Raw genomic sequence first — 12,597 nt, 5'->3', positions numbered from 1 at the left:
TTTCATACAGAGATGCCAGCCCACCCCCATCATTTCGAAGGCTGTGGTTTAAAAAGCATTTCTTTATAATCGTAATCTATGCTGTTTGGAAGGTAATTTGTATAAACTTTCATTAAAAGATACCCATTTTACTGAAAGTTATGAGGGAAAAAAGTCAGATCATGTGAATTTTCCAAAACTCCTCTCTCCACCCCCTCGGAAAAATTCTTTCCCATAAATCCCTACATACTCTGAAGCCACAGTATTTAAGTGGTATTTGTAGAAAATTTTGTTAAAGATTATCCATTTTTCTGGATGTTATGAAGCAACAAAGTCAGGGGCGTATACATCTGTAGTAATGCCCTTTTATTTATTCAATTTTTTCATTTCATGTTTATTTCATTCATTGTTTGCAATGTTCTCTCTCCCACCTCTCTCTTACACATACTGCAAAGCTTACAGATGGGCTGCTGACTTGAAATCTCTATGTTGCTTTGAGGGGAAGGTAAAACTTGACAAACTGCTTCTCCCTCTGTTGTTGGACTACCATGATGTTTGTTTAAAAAAGAAAGATTGTGGCTGATAAAATAATGAAAGCAATATTTACTAAGCAAGTGAGCACTATTATACAAAGAAATAATTAGACGTAAAATATCATAAAAATTTTTAGAATTGAGAATCAAATGTGAAAATATTATCAAGTGGCTAGCAGAAGACTGCCTGGGGGTGGTCTTTCTACTAGTAATAATACTACTACTACTACTACTAATAATAATAATAATAATAATAATTTCAAATACCAAGACAGAAGTTTAAAAATACATGTATGCATGTAAACACAAGCACACATGCATGCATAAATACACATACATACATGCATATGTATATATATATATATATATATATATATATATATATATATATATATATATATATACACACACACACACATTTATACATATATGCATACAAACATACATACAAATATATAAGTATGTATACGTATATATGAAATACAAAAAAAAAATTAAATAAACATAATTAACAAAGAGAGAAAGAGAAATAATGAATAGTGAATGTCTTCATAATTCAATGAGGTCATAAATTTCCATATAATGTGGTCTGTATGCTGCTGATGATGATGAAGACAGTGATGATGGTAAAATGATTATGGTAGTGGTGATGACAACAATGCTAAAAAGATGATAGTGGTGGTGTCGAAAATGGTAATGTAGTGATGCTGAATGATTATGATGATGATGTACACAGTGATGATGGTAGTGGTAGTAATGAAAATAGTGATATAGGGATGATGATGTGGTGATGGCGGCGGCGGTGTTGGCAGTGGTGGTGGTGAAGATGGTTGTGTTTAGTGGTATTGCTGGTTATGGACAAAGATGGCATAACAATAGCAATAATGTTGATTAATTGGAAGGAAATATCTGTGGGTGATAAACATGCTTTATGATGGTAAGTATGACAATGTGTGTAATGAGAAAGAAGATGGAGATAGGGAGGGAAGAGGAGAAAGTGTATGTTATTGATAATACTGATGATGATCTTTCAAATCCATTCTTTTGTATCATAAGCTTAGTCCCTTTTAATTAAATTCACATAGATAGACTAATATTTTCTGTTTGCTAGGTGATACACTTGGTGCTGGTAGCGATGGTAATAGTTATGGTGGTGGCAATGGTATATATAAATAATGTCGCCTGAAGGTGGAGTTGGGATGGATACAAATGGTATATAAAATTTCACTAAAGTACAATATATACACCATGGACAACCTGTGGCTCATGGGACTTTCTGAATGGCACATTTAATGAAAAATTACCTTCAGTAGTGCATCCTACTTGATGGTAGCTATGCCCCATGTGGCCTGCTTCTCAAAAAAAGATTGTCCATGCCTGTTATAGACAGTACATATTTTAAGTAGGAAAATCGAATAAAAATACTTTATAGAATCCATGTATGAAGTTTTGAATTTGAAGGCCTAACTCATCTGTCTCTTGTCAGATCTTTTTTGGTGTCTCTATCTTTATATTGTAAAATTAATGAGTTTAATCACTTCGATTACTTTATATTTCATAGTGTGAAGTAAAATGTAAATGAAATTCTTGTTGGTATTTACTGTATTTTCTGGCATACAAGTCAACATAGTATTTAGAGTAAACATATAGTGTAAATATTTAAACATCATCACTATCTTTTCAAATCCTTCTGCATTTCATATGGAACATTTGGTTCTCCAAAATCATCTTGGTGTTTAATTCATCTTACCTTTTTTGGCTGTAAATTTTGGTCAGAAAAGTTTGATTTGTATGCTATGAACTTGCTATAAAAGCAGGTAATAATCTTACCTTGTATTTATTCTTAGTGCAAGTTTTGAAGAGTGCAGTTTGATTTTAACAGTTATTTTTTAAAAGCTATAATGGAAGTGACAAAGGAGCATATTTGGCATATTTTCTTTTATGGGTTCAATAAAGACAACAGTGCAATGGAAAGTGTGAGGAATATTAATGCAGTATATGGAGATCGGACAATAAGCATAAGCCAGTGTCAATGATGGTTCTTGAAATTCCAAGCCAGAAACTACAGCCTAGAAGACGTGCCTCATCCTGGAAGATCTGTAGAGTTCAACAAGGACGTTCTGCAAACCCTGGTGGAATTGTTGAGGAACTAGCAGAGAAGCTTGGATTTGGTCATTCAACTATTCATCAACACCTGCGTGCCATCAGAAGAGTCAGCAAATTGGGTCAATAGGTTCCTCACAAACTTTCTGAGTAGAGAGTGAATGTGTGCTCTTCTTTGCTGTCACATCTCACGAATGAACCTTTTTTTGGACCGAATAGTGACTGGTAACGAGAAATGGGTTCTCTATAAAAACGTCAAGCACCAAAGGTAGTGTGTAGGGAAAGGAGAAACACTGGCACCCCAGGCCAAAGAAGGTCTTCACCCAGATAGACGGAAGAGCATTGTAAAAAATGGAGGAGAGTATACTTTAGATTAAAAAAGTATACAAAAATAATAAAAGAAGTATACAAAAACCGCATTATTTATCGGATAATCCAATACCTATAACCATAGAAACAATACTTCATTAAATAATGCAAACCAACAGATCATTCATCTGTTTTTAATTCAAAGCCTCTATTTAATGGTACCACCTACAGCTAGGTTGACACAGTAATTGAAACCATAAATATCTTGGCCACTGGCACATCATTTGGTGGGATCTGAAAGGTTTAGTCTGCTTTGAACTTTTAAACCCAAACCAAATGATAACAAGGGAGATCTACTGCGAGCAGTTTAAGTCAGCACTAGAAGAAAAATGACCATCTTTGGTTTCAAAACGAAAGGTGTTCTTCCATCAGGATAATGCTCGGCCATATACAGCGATGATGACATTCCAAAGGCTGGAGCAGTTTGAATGAAAAACTATGCCCCACCCACCATATTCGCTGGACATTTCCCCATGTGGTTATCAGTTATTCTGCAGTCTTCAAAATCATTTGGATGGTAAAAATATGAATTCTGTAGATGAGGTCAGGACAGTACTGGAGGAGTATTTTTCATCACAGACAAGTGAATTTTGGAAGAGGGGCTTTGCAAGTCTACCAGATAGATGGAAGAGCATTGTAAAAAATGAAGGAGAGTATACTTTAGATTAAAAAAGTATACAAAAACCGCATTATTTATCGGATAATCCAATACCTATAACCATAGAAACAATACTTCATTAAATAATGCAAACCAACAGATCATTCATCTGTTTTTAATTCAAAGCCTCTATTTAATGGTACCACCTACAGCTAGGTTGACACAGTAATTGAAACCATAAATATCTTGGCCACTGGCACATCATCTAATACTTGTGACAATTTATGAATTGCTGCTCTCTTGGTTCATTGTCATGCACTCTCCAAGCTCAGCTAACCACATGCACCATGGGAGATGATACAGATTTCTAAAACATACACAAAGCCAGATTCCTCAGGATGGATAGCTGCTGCTTATTTCAACTCCAGTATTTGACTGGTACTTTCTTGTAGACAACAGACTGGTGCAATTGTTAGTGCACCAGAAAGAATACCTTACTATATTTACTCTGGCTGTCCACACTCAATAAAATAAAGTTCCAGTCAAGTACTGACATAAATTTAGATTTGTATATAGTGTCCTAGAAGAGAAAAGAATTATACTGAAGAGGTGTGAAATCAATAGCTAACTATAATATACTAGCTTGCGTTAAATAAGAAAAAAAGCCATTTTAAAAAAATAGGGGAGAAAGATTTTTATCTTTACTGACTTTCAGCAGGGAAAGTTGACTTTTACAGTTTGGCCTTTAGTTTTTTTTTAAATACTCTAATGCAATGTTTCTCAATATCTGCTTTTGACTTTTTGTATAACGCACGCATGCACACACACAGAGAAAGAAAAACTACTGGCATGGAAAGTTTTAAAATTTAAGATCAGAATATTCTGGGCTAGTTTGTATTGAGGTAAAAGTTTTGTAAATTTTCTAAATCTGAGGGTGCATTGTTGAATAGTGAGGGGTCAGTGTTGTACAGTACATCCCATTAGCAATGAGCATGTTAGCCAGACTTCAAGAAATACACTGCAGAAAAAGTTTTGTTAGTTGTATTTTCTAAATCTGAGGGTGCACTGTTGAATTGCCATCCAGTACCCCCACTTAGCAACTGGCATGGCTCTACTCTAATGTTTTTCTATTTCTGCCAACTATTCATTCCAGTTTCAAACCATATATATGCTATCAATTCAACTGATTATAGCCATCCCGAAAGAAACAGAATATCTTGTGAACCAGTGAAATAGCCTATGCATATGAAAAGTGGGAACCGTTTTTGTATAAGAGGTGAACTGTACAATCAGTGAATACCTGTTGTAGAATATTTGGGCTGGGAAAAATAAGAAAACTTACAGATTCATTTATGTACATATGTATGTAAATGTTGTGGTGAGAGTACGACAACCTCTGATGAGAATAGACAGGTCTACTACATATAAATAGTAGCAATCTGACATAGCCGGCAGTTTGTAGTTTGGTCTTCGAAGTCCAGGTACAGTTTGCAGTTCAAGTTAGTGTGTTGGAAATATTGATTGTTGGTTTGTTACATGTTTGTTACTGCCATTGTTTCTATTTTGTATTGTTATAACACTGTTACAGTGTATTCTTTATCTATTATTGGCAATATCAACCATACTATGATATTGGAGGCATAAGGACATAACAGTGTGTATGTATGTATGTATGTGAAAAAAGTATCCAGTACACTTTGTTGGCATTAGGAAGGGCATTCAGACACAGAAACCATGGCAAAGATGACACTGGAACTGAATGTAGTCCTTCAGCTTGCCAGATCCCTATCAAACAGTCCTACTTATGCCAGCATGGAAAGCAGATATTAAATGCTCACACACACACTGACAAGACAGAAGTAAATAGACACCCTTATAATTGTTAATATTTAAATCTGAAATTATACATTCAAATTACTTAAGTATTATAATGTGAATATCTAATATCTAGTCGACATGCCCATTGCATTTTTCAATGCAAGGACCCTATTAGGAATGCTACTGATCAGATGATGAATATTCTGTTGAGGAATTTCTTGTCAAGTTTCATGCAATAATCTCAACAGATCTGGCTTTGAGGATACTTTCTTGTTCGTTTTACAATGTCCTGTCCATTATGCCCCAGAGATGTTCAATAGGCTTCATATCTGGTGACTGGCTTGGCCATGGAAGCTTTTTAATGCCATTCTCTTTCAATTGATCTTGGGTCTTTTTAGCGATGTGTATGCGTGTGTATGTGTGTGTTACATCTGTCAGAGTGACATGCATGTGTGTGTGTATATGCATGTCTGTGTGTGTGCATGTGTTGTGTTTGTTAGGGTGGTATGTGTGTGTGAGCATGTGCATGCGTGTGTTTTTTGTATTTATCGGGTTGGTGTGTGTGTGTGCTATATTTGTCAGGGCGGTGTGTGTATGTGTGTGCATACATACATGTGTATGTGCTATATTTGTCAGAGTTGTGTGTGTGTATGTATGTATGTTGTGTTTGTCAGGGTGGTGTGTGCATGTGCACATCTGTATGCGTGTATGTTATTTGTATTTCTCAGGGCAGTGTGTGTATGTATTTTGATTTTGTTAGGGTGGTGTGTGTGTGTGTGCATGTGTGTGTATGTGTATGTGACTGTGTATGTGTGTATCTGAGTGTTTGTTGTAACTGTTAAATTGTATTGCATGTGTTTTCTTTTATTCTTTTATTTTTTCAGTCATTTGACTGCAGCCATGCTGGAGCACTGCCTTTAGTCGAATAAATCAACCCCAGGAATTATTCTTTGTAAACCTAGTACTTATTCTATCAGTCACTTTTGCTGAACCGCTAAGTTACGGGGACGTAGACACACCAACATCGGTTGTCAAGTGATGATGGAGGGGTGAGGCAAACACAGACATACAAACATACACACACACACACATATATATATATATGACAGGTTTCTGTCAACCAAATCCACTCACAAGGCTTTGGTCAGCCCGAGGCTATAGTAGAAGACACTTGCCCAAGGTGCCACCAAGTGGGACTGAACCCAGAAGCATGTGGTTGGTAAGCAAGCTACTTACCACAAAGCTACTCTTGTGCCTGTATATAAACCTAATGGCAGTCAAAATACTGCTAAGCACTTTGCCTGGCGTGCTAACAATTCCGCCAGCTTGCCACCTGAATGTATGTGTTAAAGTGTTGTGGTGTTGGGGTGAATTTTGGTCCTTTTGAGAGGATTTTAATTTGTTGGGTTGAAAGGTTTAAGTTTGAAAGATTAATTATTTTTGGTTTTTCAAAGTTGGTTTGTACCATCTGATGTCGTGGATTCTGTTGCCTTGGTCTAAAAAATGATTTCTAGAGATTGTTCTGTCCCCAGTAATGATTTCTTGAGATTTTTCTGTCCCTGGTATTCATGTGTCTAGTGGCATTTTCCTTGATATTGTGTAGACTTCTATAGTAGTTTTGAACATTCTCAGGTCTGGGTTGTTGTTGGTAATGGTTTAATTTTTGTTCCTTTGTGTGGGTTGTGATCTACGGTGTTGGGTAGGGTCTTGTGTTGGGTTGGAGGGTGCCAGGGTTCTTTTAGTAAGGTTATAGTGTTGCCTGTGAATTCAGTTATTATTGTTATATATATCTATATACACACACACACACACATACATATATATAGATACACACACATACACATATACATATATATATAATGTGTATGTATGTGTCTTTGTTCCCACCACTTCATAACTGATGTCGGTTTGATTATGTCCATGTAGCTTAGCAGTTTGGTAAAAGACACTGATAGAATAAGAACCTGATATATGCACTGAGGTTGAATTGTGCAATTAAATCCTTTAAGGCTGCTGTCCAATCACTAAAATGAGTGAAAGATAAAAGATCATGGGTTTTTAGAGACCTCATCAGTAGACAGTTTCAAATTCTCTACTCTTTGAGAGGCAAATTTCAGACTTTCTACTGTTTGCAAGCAAGTATCCACTAGTATACACTAGTGGATACTTGCTCATCGGTGAAATGTTCATTCTCTGCTATCCTAAGACGTTGCTCAACCTGCAAGAAATAGTAGCCACATGTACTTCAAATTACTATTTGCCATCTTAAAAAGGAAAGATGGCATTGGACAAACATAGTACTGGAGTTTTACACGTAGCATTTGTGGTATGACGTCAGCAACTGGGGAGCTGACTGCTGACCGGAACCGGGAGCTGACCGGAAGAGGAAGAGGAGCAGAGGGAGCCTTGATTGGGATTTCATGCCCTTTTCGAGCGGGGTTGTTGTGACGCAAGGTGATCATCCAGGTGAGGGAGAGGCAGCTGCTATTTCTAGTGTTCTTCGGTCGGGCCAGGCACGAGGACAGGATACCCCAGGAGAGACTTGTGCGGTGGAAGGAAGACAAGATAAGCCGTTTACTACTAATCACTCGCACACACCGCAAGCTATTTCGGCGCCACGTGTAAAACTTCACCGCAATGGCAGCTAAGATCAGGCCTTTTAATGGCGAGGGCGATGTAATGGCCTAGATGCGAAAGATCAGGCTTGTGGTGAGACTGCAAGGGATAAGCAATGTGGCGGGTCTTATGGTGCTATACTTGGAAGGAAGCGCCCTGACCCTATATTTAGAGATGGACGAGGAAGAGAGGTTGAGTGCGGAGAAGATTGAGCAGAGATTGAGATAGGCGTATAGAGTGCGAGTATACTGCCTTTGTTAAGCTAGGGACTGTTAGATGGGGGGGGGGGAGAACAGGTGGATGAATACGCGGCGGAGGTGCATAGGCTGGCCACGCTGGCTGGGTTTACGGGAGAAGGTCTGGACAGAGCAGTGCAACTGGCGTTTGTGAGTGGGTTCCCTGACAACGTAGGGATTTGGTTACAGCAATTGCCTGGTGCGAGAAAGATGGTGCTCAGCGAGTTTGTAGCACAAGCTCGTGTGTTGACGCAATGCGTTGGATGAAAGACGATAGCGATGGCGGCGCGACCAGAGAAAGACGTGAGGAAGCCTACCGAGCAATGACAGCGGCCGTTCTCGGGCTGGTGTTTTAAATGTCAGGGGTCGCACATGGCGAGGGAATGCACCGAATCGGGGCCAATCTACTATTGATGCAGGAAGATGGGGCACATCGCCCGTGATTGTGACCAGGGAAACGACTGTGGGGAAGTTGCTGCTCCTGAAACTTTCCCCACGACCGAGTAGAGACGCTGCCTGTAGTCGAGGTCGAGGGGAAGAAGTTCAAGGCCCTCGTGAACACGGGTTGCATGACTACCCATGTGACACCAAGGGTAGCGAAGAAATGGGATGGGGCGAGTAGTGTTCAAGCGGTCGATGGCAGAGAGATCTGTTGCAAGGGCAGCTGCAGTGTGGAGATAGCACTGTTAGGCGCGGTGCTAAGGCTACGGGTGATCGTAATCGAACATGTTTGTTAAGTCTGGTACTTATTCTATTGATCTCTTTTGCTGAATTATGGGGGTGTAAACAAACCAATGCTGTTGTAAAGCAGTGGTGGGGTACAAACACGACACCTATACATAAACATACATATTTATATATATATAAATAATCATCCAAGAATCCATAAGTCAGAAAAAATATACCCTTGTATATCTCTCAACAGAGTGGGTATATTAATTAAAATATACAGTATTACATATCCATTACGGCCAATCTTACCAATAACAGAGAGAAGTCTCAATATTTTTTCCATATTTGCTAGCTCTGATGAGCATGCAGCATTATGTAACCTTTGTTATCTAGCATTTGGTTTAATATCCAGTGTGAAACCAAATGGTAAGATTGGCCTTAATGGTTATATATAATAATGTACACTTTAATACATACACACACATATAATCAGTCAGTTGTTCATAAGTCTATAGCTTTGTTAAGCTAAACATGAATAAACTCATAGAGACAAGAATGTGTTACTGAAAGATTTATTCCTGTGAGTACATCAGGGCAACAGCCACCAGTCACTTCTGCCTCTTCAAAACCTGCTCAACCGGAAGATTACTTCACAGCAGACCAGCTCCCTAGCTAGCCTACAGCGAAGTTCCTGTCTACAGTTCGTCTGTCATAAATCCTGTCCCACATTGCTCCCCCTCAGAACTGTTGACTGTCATTGGAACATGGAAGGCATTTTAATTGTCCTGTCCTGTTACTTGGCTCTTTAGTGACTGTTCCTTACCAAGGGTTGGTGTGATCTGCCTGGGGAGGCTCCTGTTTGGTGGTTGAGCTACCTGGATGGAGCTGTCAATATCAGGATGGGCCAGTTTCAACCTATTGATGGAAATTGAGTCTTGTCATCTGTCAATTAGGAGTTGAAATGATTTGTCTCCCAGACATATGACTTCATATGGACCATCGTAGGGTGACGAGGGGTTTTCGTCATGTGTCATGTTGAACACAAAGTTAGCAGTGCTGAGGTCATTTGGGATGGATGATCTGTTGACAAGGGAATAGGGACGGCTGATCTGTTGACAGGGGAATAGGGCACAATTGGCGTACATTGTCTCTCAGTTGAGTGAGGTACCTTTTGATACTCAGGTCTGACTTCATATTTGGAAGGAACAGCACTGTAAGAGGGACACTATACACAGAGAAAATGTTGAGATTTTCTTTTGGGGTGGTGTGGATTCCCAGCATCACCTATTGGAAGTTGATCAATCCAGTTGGGCCTGTTAAGTCTGGTTGTCAGGGATTACTTCAGGCGGCAGTGAAATCTCTCTACTAACTCATTGGCCTATGGATGGTAGGCTGTTGTGTAGTTCATTGCGATTCCCAAAAGGTCACATGTCATTCCACAGCTTTGAGGTGAATTGTGGACCCTGATCACATAAGATGCTGTCTTGAACAGGTGACCCGGTTTGCAATGAAGACTCGACTGGCTTCTTGTGTTTCCACGCTGCAGAGAGAGATAGCTTCAGGCCAACAAGTGTAGCGGTCTACCAAGGTCAGTAGGTACGAGCAACTGTGAAGGTGGGAGGGGGCCAACAAGGTCGATGATGAAGTGGCTGAAATGGGTCTGTGGTGGTTCACAGTTTCCAAGGGGTGCTTTGGTGTGCTGATGGACCTTGGCTTGTTGACAGGGGATGCAGGTCCTGGTCCACTCCCCAATTTGCTTGGCCATAACGTGCCAGATAAATTTGCTTGATAGCCGGTGCTGTGTGGCTGTAATACCTAGATGGGACAGTCTGTGAATGATGTCAAAAACTTCCCTGCACCAGGCTGATGGGATGATTGGTTGTGGCTTCCCAGTGGATACATCACACAGTAGGGTTGTGCCGTTGGAGCCAAAGTGCACATCGTGGTAGGAAAGTGATGTGATGGCAGTGCGGTAGGCTCTGATCTCATCATCAGTCTGTTGGGCTGCAGCCTTAGCCTCGTAATCTAGGCCTTCTGTTATTGGGGGTGAGGTAGGTGTGAGTAGATAGGAGCATGAGAGAGTGCGTCTGCGACTGGGTTGGCCTTTCCAGCTATGTGTTGGATATCCGTGGTGTACTCAAAAATGGCCAATAGCTGTTGTTGCTGGCATGAAGACCAAGGCTCCAAGAGCTTGCTCATAGGAAAGGTGAGTGGTTTGTGGGCTGTGAACACTAAATATGCAGCCTTCAAGGAAATAGTGAAAGTGGTGAACACCTAGATGGACAGCTAGTAGTTCCCTGTCAAAAGCACTGTTTTTCCATTTAGGGTTCATAGTTGTTGGTTGAAGAAGGCAAATGGTTGCCACTGACTCTTGATGTGTTGTTCCAAATGCCCCCAATCGCTGTGTTAGAGGTGTCAACTGTGAGTGAGTGCAGTCCAAGTGCAGCTACAATGTACAAATATTTCATTAGGTTTGCAGTTATTTTGTGTATGTTAAATTGGGCTTCCACCTGCATGAACCATAGCTGAGCCCTCTTAGGCCAGAATTGTGGTAGCATCAGTGTTGTTTTGTGATCGCTTGCCATGTTTATTTTGATAGTGAAAGCTGTTGTTCTATCATCGGGGTCACCAGTTATAACTTTGTTAAGCTATACACAAATAAACTCATGGAGATGAGAATATGTTAGTGAAAGATTTATTCCTTTAAGTACATTAGGGTGACAGACCCAGTTACTTCTGCCTTTTCGAAGCCTGCTCAACCGGATGTCTACTTCGCTGCAGACCAGCTCCCTAGCTAGCCCACAGCGAAGTTCCTGTCTACAGTTCGTCTGTCATAAATCCTGCCTTACAAGTCAATAAAATAGAATACTCTAGAAATTTTTTTGAGCAGTACTTTTTAAAGTGGTTGTTGGTTACCGAAGGACCAACCAAGTTAATATGAATTTGTTGGAAACGAGCATCCAGATTTTCAAAGGTGCTGAGAGGTGCATGATCATGTCTGTGTTCTTTGTAACGTTGGCATGAAACAAGAACGCAACCAAGCAGTAATATTCCGTCGCATATTCGGCTAGAAAAAACAAGCCGTGATAAGCTTTACTGAAGCTGCTATGCCAGGATGTGACAAGGTGTGCAAAGTGCTAAAAACAATCCAATGATGAGATTCAGGAATAAAAGGACGAGGTGAACATGTAGAAAGATCATATAAAATATCTCAGTCAGCAGTCAACAAAGGCAGGTGCTTGAATTTACATTTTGCAAACTCTGCAGACGAAGTGTCTAATGAAACCAAAGAAGGTTGGTCAGCAGCTAATGCGATCAAGTCAATCGAAGTAGACAAGGTTATGTTATTTTGTTGGGATTAATCCACCTTTAAAGTGAAAAAAACAAAACCGACGTATACGACAGGTGTGTAAAATATATTTGTGTACTTTTTCTGTTTATTCTTAATCTTCGTGTTTTTTGCAAGATTGAAAAAAAAGTTTCGGAAAGCTAACATTTTAAAATTCTTCGGGAAGCGACACTGTGATAGTTTCTATATTTAACCGTGCGTGTATATTCCTATTTTTGCTCCTGTTCTCTTCTACTTCTCTACTAGAAACGTTTACTTTGGAATTTACTTCTATTGAGAAAAAAAAATCGTGTGCATGTTATTTTTAACGAAAGTTTTTTTATG

General features: G+C 39.5%; 2 protein-coding genes across 3 annotated transcripts in view; both read left to right on the top strand.

Moving 5' to 3' along the window:
* The window catches only part of LOC106878624 (protein IWS1 homolog), an 863,399-nt gene that overhangs the window by 420,044 nt on the left and 430,758 nt on the right, over nt 1-12,597 (top strand). The gene's annotated exons all lie outside the window — the stretch shown is intronic.
* Nucleotides 11,697-12,597, top strand: part of LOC106875500 (5-formyltetrahydrofolate cyclo-ligase) — a 52,655-nt gene continuing 51,754 nt past the window's right edge. Inside the window, exon 1 of the mRNA XM_052971186.1 lies at nt 11,697-12,329. The gene's annotated coding sequence lies outside the window, so the exon portion shown is untranslated. The remainder of the gene's footprint in view (nt 12,330-12,597) is intronic.

The sequence above is a fragment of the Octopus bimaculoides genome, chromosome 10 (genome assembly GCF_001194135.2).
Source record: "Octopus bimaculoides isolate UCB-OBI-ISO-001 chromosome 10, ASM119413v2, whole genome shotgun sequence".
Lineage (NCBI taxonomy): Eukaryota > Metazoa > Mollusca > Cephalopoda > Octopoda > Octopodidae > Octopus > Octopus bimaculoides.
Note: the sequence above shows the minus strand (reverse complement) of the source record. Positions and strands in the feature narration are given on the sequence as shown.